At 41.5% G+C, this 18,177-nt stretch overlaps 1 protein-coding gene across 1 annotated transcript in view; it reads left to right on the top strand.

The window, feature by feature from the left end:
* The first annotated feature begins 1,539 nt into the window (after positions 1-1,539).
* fam49bb (family with sequence similarity 49 member Bb) overlaps positions 1,540-18,177 on the top strand; it is a 68,126-nt gene continuing 51,488 nt past the window's right edge. The window contains exon 1 of the mRNA XM_072691009.1: positions 1,540-1,826. The gene's annotated coding sequence lies outside the window, so the exon portion shown is untranslated. The remainder of the gene's footprint in view (positions 1,827-18,177) is intronic.

Genomic DNA, 18,177 nt, shown 5'->3' with positions numbered 1-18,177 from the left:
TTACACTGTACATTTAAATGGTAAATCCTAATAAAATATTCAGCTTTTACTAGGGAATCTGTTTTAGTCTGTAAGACTTCAGTTCATGTCCGTAGGTACTCATTAGTAAAGATGTAGCCAAATAATTGTAATGGGACAAATAGTTCTTATTACTATTATATGTACACATATGTTCTTTTTTTTATTAACAAAAAAAGCTGCTTGACCCTAAGGGTGTACTCCAGCACAACCTTGCACTAGCTGACTAGTCTGACCATTTTATTTACACCTGCCTCAAACTTTCTGTGCACTAATGATTAGTTGTGAAAGAGTAATAATCTACAGTTAAGTGTGTAAAGGATGCCTCCTGACCCCCACACTGTTCCTATACCCCCAATCAAATCATTGCCTGTTATGCTCATTATTTCACAAATAATGGCATTATTGAATTAAACTGTGAAGCAGTGAACCTGTCAACCTATCCTTCTACTTGTATACACAGACATGTCCAAAAGTATACAGACACTTTTCACATTCATTGTTTTCACAGGTGTTCAACTGTGCATATACACGGACAAGCACTGAAACACTGTCAATAAAATGGGCTGAATTATTTTTACTAATATCTTCACTTGACATCGTTTATATAAACACGTTCACTTCATTTAAGCAGCACATGACTGGTGCTGAAAAGCTCTGGCTCAGTCAGTTGCCTGAAATCAACACAAGCCTAAACTCCGGTAAACCTGTAACAGAGTAAACTGATTAAACTGAATTAAAGTGGCACCATCACAGGGTTTCTACTCTTATTCCCTTAAAACGTGACAAGCCGGCACACCTAAATGGAGCGTTTACATATTAACGCCATCCACCAAAAACCTTGTATCTCAAATGGTAACTTGAAGAACATGGAAGTCAGGCTGCTATTGGTCCAGTCACCCTGAACGTTGGACACAATGTAAAGAACTGCTGTCAGATCTCACATTAGATCATAAAGTGAAGAAGACAAGGTTTTGTGTGCTAGAAATATTCAGGCAGAAGTAGTGTAGCTCCGCCCACTCACAGTGAGGTTATAAGGAGTGTATAAGCCTAGAAAGGTTCCAGAGCAGCCAATCAGAACAGAGTGATTTGCATATGTACAGTTAACAGCCTGGTTAATTCTAAAAGATGAAGAGGGGGTGGAAGATGGGCATCCCAGTGACCCACAGGGGTAAATAAGACAAATACCAGAAAACAATTGAGATAAGTCCTTTATTATCATTTCGCAGAAGATTTCAGAAGAAATGTGAGATGACAAGGGTCATTTTATTTTTGTTTATTTTTTATATAAGTAAGATTTCTCAGTTTAGGCTGGTCACTCCAAAGCCAAGCCTATCCAACAGGAGAAAAGCTGTTTTTTTGTTTAAGGGGCCAACTGAGAAACCCTGCTTGGTGAAACTCTACCCTCAGGTAGTGGTTGTATGTAGGCCGGATAACGGGACTCGGTCAGGTGTGGCGGTCAGAGCAGTTGCTCCAGCGAGCCACAGGGGGTGGTAGATAATCAGCAGCGGCTTTGCTGCGAATTACAACCGCAGTGCACAGTCCATACAACCCGTTAATTGCTGTAAACAGTCGGCGGGTAGTCCACTTCAGGCTAGTGTTTGGCTTTGTTTTGTATGTGTGTGTGTTTTCCCTCCAGTGTTGCCTTTCTTCCAACCTGTCCAAGAGCCAGTGACGTTTCACAACCCGGAAATAGCCGTTAGACAGCTGAGAGAGAGAGAGAGAGAGAGAGAGAGAGAATCACTCTTGCCGGAGCTTAGCGTGGGACCCGGACTCCATACGGCTCTCTCCACGGTTCCCCCTTCAAGGTACGTCCGAATTCGCCTCTCGGCTTTGGGCTCGGGTCGCTGGTCGCGGGTCGCTGGTCGCGGGTCGCGAGTCGCTGCCGCGGCGCTGTGCCGTGAGCGCTGCGGGCTGGGGGAGCGCTCAGCCGGGCGTGCAGCCGAGAGCTCAGCGGCATGGCAGTGGAGGAGCGGTGTTGGCGGTGTTGGTGGAGGGGCTAGGGGTTAGAACTCGACGGTGGCGGCCCATGAACGTGTCCACAACTTGTTAAACGTGGTGCTGAGACGGCCCGTGGGCTGTGGGGAGCTTTTTAAGCCTGTACTGGGAACGTTACTTCAGCGGTTCAGGGCTTATCTCGGCGACAACAATAGCCTAACGGTAGCCGGGCAGTAGCTAGAGTTCATGCAGGTTACTGTGTTGGATCCGAGCGCCTGCATCCTCATAACTGTTCAGCCTGGTCCGGTTTCAGCGAAGGGAAGCGAAGGGACGGGGAGGGAAGCCACACCGACACGAGCTACACAAGCTGTGCCTGTGCTGAATTGGTGGATGGGGCTGGAAACTAGGCTCTGTATAACTTGCCCAGACCTCTTTTCTAGGCTACTCGCACCGGATGAGCATGTGGAGCAGAGCAGTGTGCTCTTCTAGCAGGTCCAGAAGCTACGTGTGATGATGATGATGCCCATCCTGCCTGGAAAGTGCTCTGAATGCACAGTTCAGCCAAGCTCAGCTGTTGGCCTACGCACTTGTGAGCTTTTCTAAACCTGACCGGCTTTAACACTTGTGTCTGGGTGCTGCCCAAGCATCTGACCTGCAGCATGTCTGTAGGTTTTGAGCACCTTCCACCTTCTCCCGGACTGCTGTCATGCAAATCTAACATGGGCTCAAAATTTGAAACCCCATTCTCCTTTTTAGGGGGTTTTGAGAGCCACCCTGTGGAGATCTGGCTTTGTGGTGAGCATGACAAAGTGGTCGGTCCTCTTGTGTCTTTGGACATGCACACACGTTTGTAGGAAGAAAGTGGGTAGGTTGGAAGGCATGTGCCATACCACATTCATAAATCATCCTGCGTTGAGTAATAGGCCCAACCCTTACCCCTAGTGCTTTTTTCTTCTTCCCCCTTCTCAGAGTGCCCCAGATCCCTCCTTACATTTCTCTTAGTGTTAAAGCCCTCTTCTTCTGGCATCGCCAACTCTTCACAGCGGCTTGGTCCAACCACCCCGTTATCATGTGTCCCCTTCTTCCCCTTTTATGGTATGTAGGTAGGACTCTGAAAGTGGAAGGAGAAACAACACAGGAAGTCACCGTGCTGCTGGTTATGAGACATTATGTGTCAGCGCCGTTAGCCGCCTGTGCAGCGTAGCCATATTGACGACCGTTCCCAGCATGGCCATTTGTTCGGTGTGGCATCCCATCTGTGCGAGTGGGAGGATGCTGAGCGCTCTGAATGGCTGCATTTCTTTTGCGCTACATCAGACTGGATTAAAGCAAACTCAGCCAAACTCACTTGAGCATCATAGCATGCTGCAAGGCTTCATTCAAGTGGCGGGGTGCAACACTCGGATGTGATCTGCTCCTTAATCTCTCCTTCTCTCAAGCTTCTGTGCGATAATGAGCTGTCGGCAAGGGATCATCAGCTGAAGTGCCTGCGTTGATGCAAAGTTAGATAGATAGACAGAGTACTTTGTTAATCTTGTTGGGGTAAACTGGGTGCTTCAGTATGGGGGGGGGACATGGTATATACATTACATAGAGAGATATACTTACATTTTGAGATCGCTAAGTAAAAATTAGTATTAAGTATAAATATTAGGTATTTAAAGCAGCGTTATGCAAGAATTTGAATTGCTTGCTCCTGGGCTCCCCCTACTGCAGGGAAGTGGGAATAGAGCTTTGAGTCACCCCTAAAGGACACGCTTTTCATGTGCAGTTTACAAGCTGCGAGATACAGAACCGTCACCGAAAGTGAAAGAAGCCGGATTGACGCAGTCGAGTGATAGTACAGGATTTTGCACTAATAGGCTCTTAGGCTTATGCAGCATTACATAATTCTTCACCAATGTTACATAGTCCAATTAGCACCGTGCAAAGCCCAAAGTAGGAATAATAAAAGTCACAATTTTTCCTGTTACGGGGCTGTGGAGCATCATCATGATTTTTGAAGTTGTTATTTTAAGGTAGAAATGCTACGTAACGCTGCTTTAAGTGCACTTAAGTGAGTGAATTACTTCAACAGAACCCCAGAATATCAGATTTCACCTAGTTAATGCCACAGTTCAGTGCCTTAGTAGTTTGTTTTAGTCACCGGGCCTGTGAAAATATTATATTGCAAAGACATTTTCGTAATACACTATTTATCATGATACACATAATCTCAGATAAAATGCATCAGTAGCTTCTACTGATAAAAACTGCTATTCAGAATCTGCTGCACCTGTAATTAACCAGGACTGGTTACACTGTTGCTAATAAAACGTGCAGTTGATCAGTGTGCCTTAAGCACTGACGATATCATCACTTGCTTACAAAGGCATATTGTGGAACTAACCTCATCACAATGTGAACTGTCAATTTCCTAATCCGATCTGAGCAACAAATCGTAATTGATTGACGAGGCTTGTAATGTTTTTGGGCTACATTCACCTTTACAATACACATACATATCCATGTACACATTGGGAGACCATCTGTCTGAATAAGTGTCACAGAAAGCTTCATGTTTGTTCTGCTGAAGTTCAGCATCAGATATCAGTTTCTAATCTGCACATCAGTCCAATGCCTTTTTTGCTAAACAGGAACATGATAATTCCAGTTTCATTGAACATCTCTAAAACTAATATCTTCTGGTTGTTTCCATGACATAAACTGTTGTAAGAAATTGCACGGTCCAGGTAACCCAGGTAAAGTCCTTTTCAGCTTTTACCACCATTTTAACATGATCGGCCATTGTTTAGATAGCAAACAAAAACTGCTATCTCTGCATTGTAGATACCCTGATGTTGTCCTTCAGAGCAAATCAAATGACATTGACTGCTTCTAATTTGGCAAATTTTGCTGAACTTGCCCTTCAATGCTGTGATCCAAAGTGTCCATTCATCATGAAATGTTCACACTGTAAAGGACAGCTGTCATTTGCCAGTGGTGACAGTGTCTGTATGTGTCCCTGGCACCAGATCTGTTCCTTATTTAAACCACATGCACTTATGATCCTGACCTGAATTCATCTTGCCCTCGCAGAGAGGCGATAATCTCTCCAATTTACTGTAGCTAAAACTGAGCAGGACGAGAGTTGACTGCTAACTTCGTTGTTCTGGCATTGCACGGTGAAGAACGGCCTGATTACCCGTTGAGATTGGGACGTTTGCTCCACGCTGGATTTGCGGCGTCATTGAGGGGATATTTCAGCCTTTCACATCGCTGCTTCTGTGTGTGTCATCAGAATTACCCCGGCTTCAGTCTGGGGTAGGCCTGGCATAAGACTTAAGGCGAGAGTGCTGCTCTAGGCTATGTGTTCCATATTACACGTAGTGCATGGTATTTCTCATCACCTGTTGTCATCTAAGCAAGTGGAGCATTGGCCTTGTGGCAAATGGCTGTGCCATCCCTCTCAGGATCAAAGACCCTGTTTATACCCGGTCACTTCATGCGTCTTGAGTATCAGGATTATGTCAGGAAAAGGCCAGGCCACATAGAAATGCAAGTGTAAACACACCCAAGATGTGTTTAAAAACCCATACAAATCTGATCACTCAAACCCGTTCAAGTATAGCCCTGGTATACCCCTAGTATCTGGATGGCATTTTTAACTACATGCATGGACATTGGTAGTCACATGCGTCTTTGGTCAGTCAGACTGAAGTCCGATCTCTGTGTTTACAGTGCTGTGACATGTGGCTCAGATGCTTCTCTGAACACCTCCTGAAGTGGTTTGTATCTGTTTTAAAAGCGTCTTGGTTGTGTTTACATCTGCTTTTGTATTGGTTTTATACAGAAATAATCCTGATACTCAAGACGCATGAAGAGATCAGGTGCAAACGGGGTCTGAGACGCATCTGAGCCATGTAATAGTAATCTAAACGTATCCGTCTCTCCAAGACACAGCCAGCAAAACACCTCCTAGTACAACCGAAACACCGGTAATAATCTGCATGTTCCATCCCGCACAGCAGTCGGATTTCAGTCTGGCTAAACAGAGATTCATTTGACTTCCTAGTGCAAATGCAGTGGTTGGTGTGGCGCAACAAATAATACCACTACCTGCTAGTGAGCTACCTCACCACGTGGGAGACTGGGGTTCGATTCCCAGTCTGGGTGACTATGCTGCGCTACACCAATAAGAGTCCTTGGGCAAGACTCCTAACACTACATTGGCCCACCTGTGTAATATGAGTAACCCTGTAAGTCGCTCTGGATAAGAGCGTCAGCTAAATACCGTAAATGTAAATGCATGTGGCTTAAATCTTCTCAGGATATAATCCAGATACTATTCACATGAAGTGACCAGCTTCATTGAACATCTCTAAAACTAATATCTTCTGGTTGTTTCCATGACATAAACTGTTGTAAGAAATTGCACGGTCCAGGTAACCCAGGTAAAGTCCTTTTCAGCTTTTACCACCATTTTAACATGATCGGCCATTGTTTAGATAGCAAACAAAAACTGCTATCTCTGCATTGTAGATACCCTGATGTTGTCCTTCAGAGCAAATAAACGGGGTAAAACCATACCGTGTTAGGGCTTAAAAAAGTGTTTTTGTTTTGTTTTGTTTTTTATTGGACAATGTAGCCACTCCAGTCTTTGCTGTTTACACTAAAATGACTCATTTAGTCCCCTGTGCTTCTCTTATTCATACATGGCCTTTCCATCAAGAGACCCCTTTGCTGTATAAAACTGTCTGAGCTATCAATTTACAAAGACTGCAGCTTTTTCTGAACATATCTGCCTCTGCAAGAAGTGAAAACTTGCAGTGTTCCTTTTAAAAACATCCATCACATGGCATTGTATTAATGTGAAACGGGATATTTCTTCTGGAAAAGCAATGCTTTTGCAACATTTGCATTATTTTTGGTATTGGAAAATTGAACCATAAAAAAAAGAGCACAAAAACTAATACTGACGAGTTTAGTTCTCATAGCCTACATCCACAACCTCTCTGAAGCCCTAAAACATTTATCGTAAAAAAGAAACCATTTGCTTGAGAAAGCTAATTAGAGATATAGATTGGTTGTTTCTTTGGCAATGTTCCAGGCTGCTAAAGACTGTTACTTATTAGCAGTGTGCACTACTCAGACAGACAGACTGACAAAACGTACGGTAGAGATGCGCATAATTGCACGTAAACACACATTAGGCACGAGAGAGAGGGCCAGTGAGCAGACTGTCTTAAGATAGATGTAATAATAGAGCAATGACAAAAATACCTCCCCCATCCCACCATCCACCATCCACCGTCCACTGTCTGGTCTCTGCTGTCTGGTGCTTACTGGATGTGTGGTGTATTGTTCAGTGTTTTGTCTGATTTATTGTTTAGAATGTATGGCTGAATGTATTTCTGATTGGCTGCTTATATTTCATGTTATGCAAAGTTGACTTTGACTTCGATATGCAGCATAATAAAGATGCGTTAGCGAGCAGGATGGTGTAGCATTCTGTTCAAGTGGTTTAGGCATTCCAGAGACCTCCAGAGTGCATAATATCACTTCTCTGTGGCGATGCAGAGGGGAAAGGGGATACAGACAGAGTGGTAGTGTGGTAGTATAGTAGATGCAGCCTGCATATCGGCGCTGTCAGAAAGAAAAACCCGAGATCTGCTAAGTCTGGGAGATATGATAAAAAACTATAGCACAATATTTTAAACATGTTTTATGATACACAGTATTTCATGATGCATGTAATCACAGACTAAACACATCAGTAGCAAAAGATTCTTAAACACTACTATTCAGATATTCTCCCAGACTGAGTGCAGCGAAGTTTATTCAGCATCTGCTGCTGTTCATCTAATTAAAGCGGTCTAATTACACTGTTAGTACACTGTTTTTCACTTTTTGACCCAGTGTGAATCCTGCAGCTGTTCTTTACATTGGCTCGTAATAATCAATAGACTATTAGTCAATACAAATGCTCCAGCCAGAATTAAATATTGTTATATAATAAGGTTATATAAAGTCCTGTGAAGCTGCCGTCTTGGAGTTTTTTCCATGGCCACAACATTTTCACACAGCTCTTGTTATGACCAGTGTATGACTGAACTTTAGAACAAGAAGCTACTTATTTGGAAGGATACACTGTATGTAAGTGTTTGTGGACACCTCTTCTAATGAAATAATTTAGCAGACAAACATGAACCTTTTAGCATCATGCCTAATGCCAGGCGTAGGCTAGAGGGGAGTATAAAGCCCCCCAGCTCCATCCGATACTTTTGTGGGGAGTTGGGGAGTTGCAGATGGGGTGGGTGGTGATAGTAAAAAATCCAGATATCTGAATGCAGTCAAATCCTCACAGCAGTCTTTTAAAATCTGGCAGAAAGCCTACTCTGTACAGTAGTGACAGTTACTCCAACAAAAGCAGGTTTGTCCCAATACTTTTGTCCAAAGTATGTTGCATTTCTGTCTGAGCAGCTGTGTATCAGCGTGATGCGTTTATGCTGTTTTATTGGTGTGAAACACAAAGCTGGTGTGTGTTGGTGCCTGTGCTGGAGGAAGGACTTCTGATATCACTTCCACATATGTTTAATCAGGACTGTTGTTTGCGGTTCTCTGCATTCTTCCGTCCGCGGTCCAGTGTCCTGCTGCCGGAACGCTGACACTGTGTTTCTTTGTACGAAACGGGTGCAATCAGTATTGCAGGTTTAACATGGAAACATGCAAAGTGCCTTTTGCATAAAACCACTCAGTGTTGCTATAAATACACAGGCATGTCTTAGTGTTTGATATTTACATATAGAGCATTAAAGTCCGGTTACTTCCTGCAGTGATGTCACACCTCTATTGTTTAGCAGTCATGCTCTTCCCACATCTGCATTCTCCATGCTGTCCAGCAGAAAGTAGGACTAGCACTTTCTAAACTATTCCCAGACCGGCGTGGTGTTTTTCCACTGTGGTGTTAAGATGTCCGGACAGGCTTCTCCTCGTATTTCAGACCCTTTTAAGCTACGAGCGTTGTCGTGCATAAAGTCAGCATAAAGCTCTTCTCCAAAATGGAAACTTTACATAAACTTTACATACACTTTACATAACTTTACGTAACTTTAGGTGTAAACAGATTTTTGAACCAAGTCATATGTGAGGAAGGAGTAGTATCACATTTTTCAATAAATGAATGAATAAATACAGTGAGTGTGTACATATGCATGTACAGTGATTGTGCTCTTTACACTTTTGATTGACTTGTAGTCTGTAATTGTACATTAGACTTTTTGAAGTGTTAAAAGATTGGAAAAATGAATTTGGGTGAAAATGTACCACCAAAAAGCTGAATGATAAAAAGCAACACATTAGTTTGCCCCTTACAGGCTAAGCCCTTTTATACTAAAGCTAGCGGTGCACAGGATCTGCAGTTGTTATTATTATTATTATTATTATTATTATTATTATATATGGTTTTTATTCAAAATAAATAATTTGTTTGCTTTTTGGTTTTATTATTATTATTATTAGTAGTAGTAGTAGTATTGTTATTAATACCAATTGTGGCTGCTGTAATGTCTAAAAAATGAAGGGTGATAAATCAGAGACTTTCTTTTAGGTGGAATTGTATCTAAAGCAGATCTCAGATCTCAGATCTCTGCTGCAGAAGATGTAAAACTTCTCTGAAAGCAGGAGCGGTTGAAGCTTCAAAGTAGTCTTTCTGTATGACCTCCGCTTCTGTATTGTTTCCGCCACTACTGACACTACAAGTGTGTCAGGGGGAAAAAAATCAAGACGTGGTGGTTTGAGGCTGTGGAGCTAAAAACATGACGCACAATCTGCTTCAGCTTTCAGCTTTCACAAGGGCCGCACAACAGGTTGAGTAAAATCTGAGCTAGAGTGTTTACAATGTGCCAAAATTCCTACATTTTGTGGTCGGAGACATCATCAGTTTAAAAAACCCAACTCTGAAAGGATGTGTAATGAGGTTAAACGGTGCTCTCAGATTTCTGTTATGGCATTTTTGCACATAGTCGCCAATTTTGGGTGCCAGAACCATGAACGCTGTGTACCATCACATAATCATTAAACCAAAGTTAAAAAAAAACAGACATCCTGTCAATGTGGTGATGCTGTCTGTGGAAATAAGCATGAAATTGGCCTATTGGCAACTTCCGCCAAGGGTTTTGAGTGGCCCTGGCAGGTAACGTCACAACTGCTGTAGAAACATAATTAAAGGATGGTATATTATAGTAATTACATGTACTTTTATGTATTATTTTTGATGTCATAAATGTGTGCCTGTCATAATGCACTATATGTACATGTTTGTGGACACCCTTTCTAATGAAAGTATGAATGTAGCAGCAAAGTTGCACCCATTGCTGATGATTTGCACACACAGCTTGTCTAGTCCCTATAGAGAAGCATTGGCAATAGAATTGTCCTGAGTTGTAACTCTGGGCTTGGTCTAGAGGGGTATAAAGCCCCCCACCATTGAGCTGTGGAGCAGTGAAACTGTGTCCTCTGGAATGAGGGCTGGTGGTCATCTTCCAACATCCTGGCCTAAGTAGTGTGCTAGTCACTGAATGCAATCAAATCCTCACAATAATGCCCCAGAATCTAATAGAAAGCCTTCCCTGGACGGTAGAGACAGATATATAGACTATGCACACACCCTTGATTTGGAACTGGAAGAAATTAATGATCAGGTGTCCCGATACTTCTGCTAATGTTAGCCAATCTAAGCATGTTTTTTTTTAAATAGATATTTTTGGTCTGGAACTAGTCTTTATTTTTATCCAAATGCTACTGCCACAATGCTAACTTCCGCTAATTGTGTTAGCACTAGGCTCGCAGTGATGTGCACTTCCTTTCCCGTGCTGGTTATGTCTTAAAGGTGGCCTAGGGTGTAAAACTGTATTTACTTTGGAGCAGTTAAATAATGACTGCTCGATACATAAAAAAGTGGCAAACCGTGAATCTCTGAACCTCTCAAAACTGTTTCATAACCATCTTGGCTCATTTTATCACCCTGAAATGTACACACACCCAACCCTACAAAAAGAGGCCCTTTTGAAGGGTAAGTTCTGTTTAGGAGCGTTACTGCACAGACCACTGTTGGGTACTGCCCAATTTCCTAACGAAGAAACTAAACCATGATCTCTGAATTTTTATAGTTTTTATTGTTGTTCTTATTAGGTTGGTTTATTTGTTCTGATTATTGATAATTTATGTAATGTATTTATTTAACAAAAGTCCTTACTATGTTTTTTGTAACCAAAGCCTTTTGAGACTTAAAGCTCCAACTCGACTCCAACAGCCACACAAATATGTAGTGTTTTATAACTTTTAGTCAGCTTTCTGAGATAAGCAGCACGTCAGTGCCAGACTAGGAAACTTAGTTGCTGTGTGAACCAGGCGGCTCAAACAAACTAACTGGACTTCCTCAGGCTAGACCTAACCACACATCAGAAGTGGAACTCAAAAGCATTGCGCCCTGCGAGAAAGCCAGGTCTCAGGATGAAGAGTCTGTGCTAGGCTAAAAGCTGAGCCTGATAGGGCTTGTGTCCTCACACATCAGCACATCCGGCTCCCCATTCTGAGGCAATGTAACAGGGTGGTAAAAACAACATTCTGGCATTTTTTGCCCCAACTAAAGTCCAATACTTAGTGGAGGTGTAAGAAATGGATTATTAAAGAATAGTTTATCAGTAAAGATTGGTGTCAGACAGTGGTTCATTTTGTGTTGTGTTTAAACCCTAAACACTAGAAAGCAGTGTTGTACTCTGTATGTTCAGATCTGTACTGTATGTTCAGATCCCACTGCTGGTTTGAGAAATAGGAAACTTTTCTTTACTAAGATTTTTTATATGCTGCTATATATTAAATCATAACCTCTGTAATGTGATGTGAATCATATTGTCAGGTTCTTTCCTATGCACAGCCCTATTACTTACTATGTGTACATCGAGTAACAATTTCAAATGCTTGATAAATGACTTGTATGGCATGTTAAGGTAGTTGTAGCCTAAGCATAGACTTGTATTATTTATATTTATTTATTTACTGCTGACATGTTTTACAACAGCTTTGAATGTATTTCAGCCAATCACGGTTCAGAATTGAAACTGTTCATTTTATAATGCAGCCTTTAGAAAATGTACAAACCAGACCAGGGTTCGTTCATTCTTTCCTTTGTTCTTCCGTTACTCTTGACCATAAAATACCTGTTTCTGTCCTGTTCTTGTTTCTTTTTCTATCTAGAACTCCTCTGTGAGTTGCGGCTCCATCAGCACATCACAGTGCCAGCCTCACTGCCACATCAGGGCATATTTGCTGCTGTTTTTGCTGTTTCAGTTGGCTTCTGCTGCTGCTGGAGTTAATAGGTGGTATTTAGGCCGCAGAGCTTAGGCCGCACAGCTTACGCGACTCTCTTTCCAAAGTGATTGGCCTCACTCTGTCAGACAGGCTTTGTGACTCAGTCTTCTGCTAGCAGCGTTTCAGCCTCTCCCAGCATGGGGCCCAAGCTGTTGCCACGGCAACGTTCTGAAGTGCTCGTTAGGTATTCAGGGGTTCTGAGAGAGAGCTCGTCAGGTCTCTGGAGTGCCGCGTGTTGACGAGCTCATCAAGCATATACGCCGCGTTACCACAGCAGCTGATCGGCTGCACGGGCAGACGCAGGAATTGGCTTATGCAGTGATAGGGGTGATCCTTTCAATATGCAGCCACTGACCTGGGATTACGAAAGCAGAGGAATGCCTACGATTACGAAAGCACTGCAGTCTGAAATGCTGGCATGATTGACCGTAGCCTGGAGTTTTGAAAGTGAGGAAATAAACGTGTGGCCCGTGTGAATAAAGGATTAGGCTTGAGTGAAACTTAAGATGTCCAGACTTGTTTGTGAAGCTGACTCGTCTCCTGCCTGGATCTTCTCCTGTCGGAGAGTGCTCCTTTTATGAGGCTGCCTATATAATATAGGAAAATTAAAGGCCCTCATCCAACACATAATTACACTTGTGTGGGTTTATGTACCAAAAACCTCACATCGTTATTGCGCAGGTGCCGACCCACCCGGTAACCGGTAAAGCTAGTAGTATAATTCATCCACCTTCCTAGCTAGCATGAGTTCTAATACATTTAGATTTTTGTATATATATATATTTGTGAAAAAATGCAGTGTCATAATTTTTTTCTGAGTATATCGTGAGTGTGTGGGTATTGTCAGTATCCTTAAAAACCTCACTGACAAGTCATTTTACTCATATTATTATTTCCTAAATGTGGCACCAGTGGCAATTTTGTACCGTATCGCCAAACACTACCTACTAGCCTACAAGGTCATGTGATTTGGTATGCTAATTTATTTTTCCTTTTTTTATAATCATAGTATTAGCATGTTGGTGAAAAATGTCTACATAATTTTGTCTATTTTTGTCATATTCATTAACTTTTGTATATTTTTAAATGCATGGTGCCAAAAGGTTCATATTGATCTGCTCCAGAGAGTTTTATTCTTGTGGCAGTACTAGTACAGGGACTAGTGTTTAGAGTCTATCTGCCTCTTAGCTTTGAACAAGTTACACCAGTTAACTATTTCTGATGTGTTCTGTGTTGTGAATTATCATAAAACTATAACTTCAGCTCGAAGGGGTAGAGCAGGTCTGCTGTAGGCTGAACATATAGACATATTTAACAGGTGTTTGTGAACTCACATAGTCTTTTTTTATGTGACCCCCTGTTTTTGGAGACCTATACAGTCTGAGGAGTGTAGGTACATTTTGAAACTAGCAGTGCAAATCAAATTAATTTAATAAAAAAAAGTGTAATGTCGTAGATGTTATATCTGTGTAGCCAGTCTGGACAAACATAAACATAATAAAAATCATACGTGGGGGAACAGTGTCCACTGTGAACACCCCAGTCACTAATGTAGCTTATTATGTCCAGCCCAAACGAAGCCCACACTGTCTGACATTTGAAGGATACTAAATAAAAAAAGTGCATAAAGCTGAGGCAAGTAATTGGAGAAGTTTAACAGAGGGTTGTGGTTGCATACGTCAACAGAAAGTTGAGAACCACCTTCATGAGGACATCATGAGCACAGTGAAAGAATAGAAAAGCAGCAGGGCAATTTGCACACGTCTCCACCGGACAAGAGACGAGTTTGTCTTTCAGGCATCAGAAGGTTTCCAACTGTTTCAGATGACATGAACCCAGTAGCGTTAAAGGGATGTCTCATCCAGAGTTACTGATTAACAATGAATGGAGGCAACCCGTTGGTTTACGCGTGTTAACATGTTAACATATTCATCTGGAAACCAGAAGGCCTCCAGTGATTGTGGGCCTTTTAAAAATAAAGCACATTAGCTAAGCCTCACAGAGTTTCCCACACCAACAACCAGTGAACAATGCTGAGACCTGCTCCGCACCGTTCAGTGATCTCCTTGCTCTGATGCGCCAGTTTCAGCTCAAGAAAGGTCTGAAAGTTAAGTGGCGTGTCCACTGAGGTTAGTTGTTAGTTGCACTGAATCTGTATTGTGTATTGTATTCACATCCCAACCTACTCTGCTTTGCAGTTGCCTGTACCTACAGTATTGCCCATTTTATCTGAAACCTCTACCATATAGGTGCACTTTGTAGGCTTGAAGTTTAATTGTATTATAGAAGAAGAAGGTTGTCGAGGGTGGGCCAAAGAGTTGGGATTAGAGTGAGTGGTGCCATTTATTGCACGATTAGTCATAAAGGCTTCAGAAAAGAAAGAATTGACATGCTTGATCTGGTGCAAGAAGAAGAGGACAGGGGAAATGAACTGTACAAAAGGAAACAATGTGCAAATAATGGTTACAGCTTAACGGCTCAGCTAGCACATCAGTCCACTCAGTCAAATCTGTGACCAGTCTTCTCTTTTTTAGCTCTCTACTGCTCCTTTTTACATAGAATACAGCTCTGCCTTGGATGAGGAATCATCACAATGATCATCAGGGATCATTCGAACACCATTTTTTTAGGGGTTCTTCCATGTCATGGTTGGGTTTGGTACTCTAAAATTTGGAGCACTACTAAATCTCTTAAATAAATGGCTGAAAATGAGCAGTGCATATAAATGATAGGCTTCTTGGAAAGTGCACTGCTCTTTTGAAGTATTTCCCCAGGTTTCTGATGACATTTAGGTAGAGCTGGGCAATATGATGATATTTTATCATAGGAAGTGATGTATTTTGTTATTGTGATGATAATATGGTTTTCTAAGCACCGTTAGTGCTAAATGATTAGCAACAGTGTAATTAGACTGGTTTAATTAGATGAAGAGCAGAATATGCTGTACTCAGTGTGGGGGAGTATCTAAATAGTAGATTTTAAGAATCTGTCGCTACTTTTGTGTTTAGTCTTTGATTACATGTACTGAGATAAATATTGTGTGTCACAGAAAAAGTCTTTAAATATCGAGATATAGAATTTTTAACATATCACCCAGCTCAACTTGCACACCTTAAGAGGAAGCCATCTTTTTGTCATTTTCAGCTTTCATGTGGCTTGATGTTTAAATGCATGTATTCTTCAGTCCATCACTGATGTTTCCTGTGCTACTGGCTGCAACACAAGCCCAAAAGCATGCATGATTTTCATGAATATATATATATATATATATATATATATATATATATATATATATATATACATATATATATATATATTATTTCTTCAAAGATACCACAGCTCATTACTAGTTCTGTTTTAACTTTCATCAGTTCACACAACTTGCTTGGTCCATGCAGTAAGCTTGTTTAGATGTTCCTTTGAAAACTGCTCTGTTGCGGTGAGGACGCAGAAGGTTTTTCGGGTGTGGATTTGCCTTTCTGAGAGTTCTCTTAGCAGTTGTTTTGGAAAGCTTTCTGATTTTCTAGATCTCTAAGCCATTCCTGCTATTTGTCACTTCTTAATTAAACTTATTTTGCTGTACTTGTATGTGTCCTGCTTTGTGTGGGCATCCGTTTCATCCGTTCATAATTTCACAAGTGCTGTGCACAAATCTTAATGGGATGTCTAAACTTTTGCATGGTGGGTTCTTTTTTTCCTACTTAAATGATTCAAAACAAAAACAATGCACTGATGTTTTATCTCAACCTTATGGCTTTGGAGATCAGGACCACTTGATTTCTGCTGAATCATTTGAATCGAGCACACGGTACAGGCAGAAGGAGCTTACCCCAAGGACAATGACCATTGCCATATACAAGTACAAACAATGCTAGACATGAGCCCGTTCATTTAACCCATTTTACTCCTCAGCCAATTAGCTACAAGACCTTTGTGATGCAGATGGAGTGTTGATTTCTGCAGTGCTGTGGCCTGGAACCCAGTTTGACACCATGTGACAAGGTTTAGTGCCTTTCCGGATTGTAACTGTGGAAAATAAGCATTTGTGTGTGCGCACTCAGCCAGACAAATAAACACTGAAACACAGTTCGCTTTACACATCCCTCTCACTCTCTGGCTTATTCATAGTTACACCTCCATGACCTCCATGAATAATACTTGAACACCATGCCACACGTTTTGCAGCTGTGGCTCTGATACCACTGCGTTAATGTTAGTTAGGTAGTTACGATGCTGTGTGCTGTGTAGGCTTACAGCTCAATCATATCTTTCATGGTGGAAAGGGGCTCATAAACTGATATGCAGCAGATATGTTGCAGTATTATAAGCCTGAATAGTTCCTTTTATTGGAATAAACTAAGTTTTCCACCCACAAAAAACATGACTTTAAAAAAACGATCCATTTCGTATAACCGACTCTGTGCCAGTCATGTATATATATGTGTGTGTGTGTGTATATATGTGTGTGTGTAGAGAGAGAGAGAGATTTTTTCCCCATCAAATATGGTGCTGTTTTGTATACTATAGCAGTTTTCATAAAATGTCCTACGTTGCTCACAGTATCACAATAGATCACATTATATCAAATCATAACCCCTGAACCGTGATACGTATTGTGTCACCTGGTTCTTGCTGGCACACAGTTGGCAGATATGTACACATGCAGTTCAGATGAAATACTCATTCATGACACCCATGTCCCAACCACGGAGCTCTGTCTTTTGATGATGATAAGAACATGTGCAATATCTGGTGTTACTCTGAGGTCATTTTAGGACATCTTCCTTCACTGTGATAGATTCAGTTTCATTAAAGCGAGGCTGCTGACTCTGTAATGGAAGCTTTCTCTGAGTGTTGAGTCACGGTCTAATCTTCTGATAGTGTTGTCCATCTCGAGCTGTCATTTGGCTGTATTCTGGATCCAGACTTGATTGCTTTTTGAGAGGAGCCTCCTATACAGAAAAATTAGTTAGTTCTTCACTGTGTTTAAGTCTTACAACCAAATGATCTGATCTGTGACATGAAAACCCTGATCTAATCGGAACCTTGAGTTTTGGGTGAAATAATAAAAAAAAAAAAAAAAATATATATATATATATATATATATATATATATATATATATATATAAAATATATATATTATTATTATTAATATTAATATTATTATTATTATTATTTATAAATGTCTTCCCTCAGTTTGGTGTTTTCTCGGGTCTGACGTAACGACTACACCTGGTGATAAGCTGTATCAGTTGTGTTTTGTTGTATCAGGTGTGTTTAAGCAGGGAAAATCAGCCCACCCTGGAATTTACCCACCCCCATTCTAGAGCTCTTCTGGTTTAAAGACTGGGAAAGCCCCCCCTGCTGAAGACCAGCTCTAAAGGTGGATGGAAATTCTAAAACGACTAAGTAAAGTAATGCCAACTCTAGCTTGGTTGCGTTTATTCATCTATAGTGTGGCAGCTAGCAGTCTGGATTCACAGCGGTTCTATGACAAATTTGCATAATTCATGCTGGGCACTGTAGTGAGAGAACACCGACCAGTGAAGGCATGGAAAGGGATATTCAGTCGTAAATTCTAATCAAAGCAGTCTGTGAAAGACTACACTACATAATCAGGCCTAATGCAACTATTAACCTTATTCGCTAGTTTTTACCAGAATGTGCCGGAAAGACCAGTGTTTGGGGCCACTTGTCTAACTTACAATGGTTCCACCAATCTGCAAGCTGTTGCCTCCTGCTAATGCATCGGTGTTGTATAGATGGCCGGGCAGCATGGTTTTGCCTTTCAACACTGAACGCCTGTCTGTTGTAAGACCCCAGTTGTATGTCGCTTAGTGTTGAGAGCCGTTTCCTTGCTTCCCTACAAGA

The sequence above is a fragment of the Salminus brasiliensis genome, chromosome 1 (assembly GCF_030463535.1).
Source record: "Salminus brasiliensis chromosome 1, fSalBra1.hap2, whole genome shotgun sequence".
Taxonomy (NCBI): domain Eukaryota; kingdom Metazoa; phylum Chordata; class Actinopteri; order Characiformes; family Bryconidae; genus Salminus; species Salminus brasiliensis.
The sequence above is the reverse complement of the archived record's forward strand: the minus strand, read 5'-3'. Positions and strand labels throughout refer to the sequence as shown.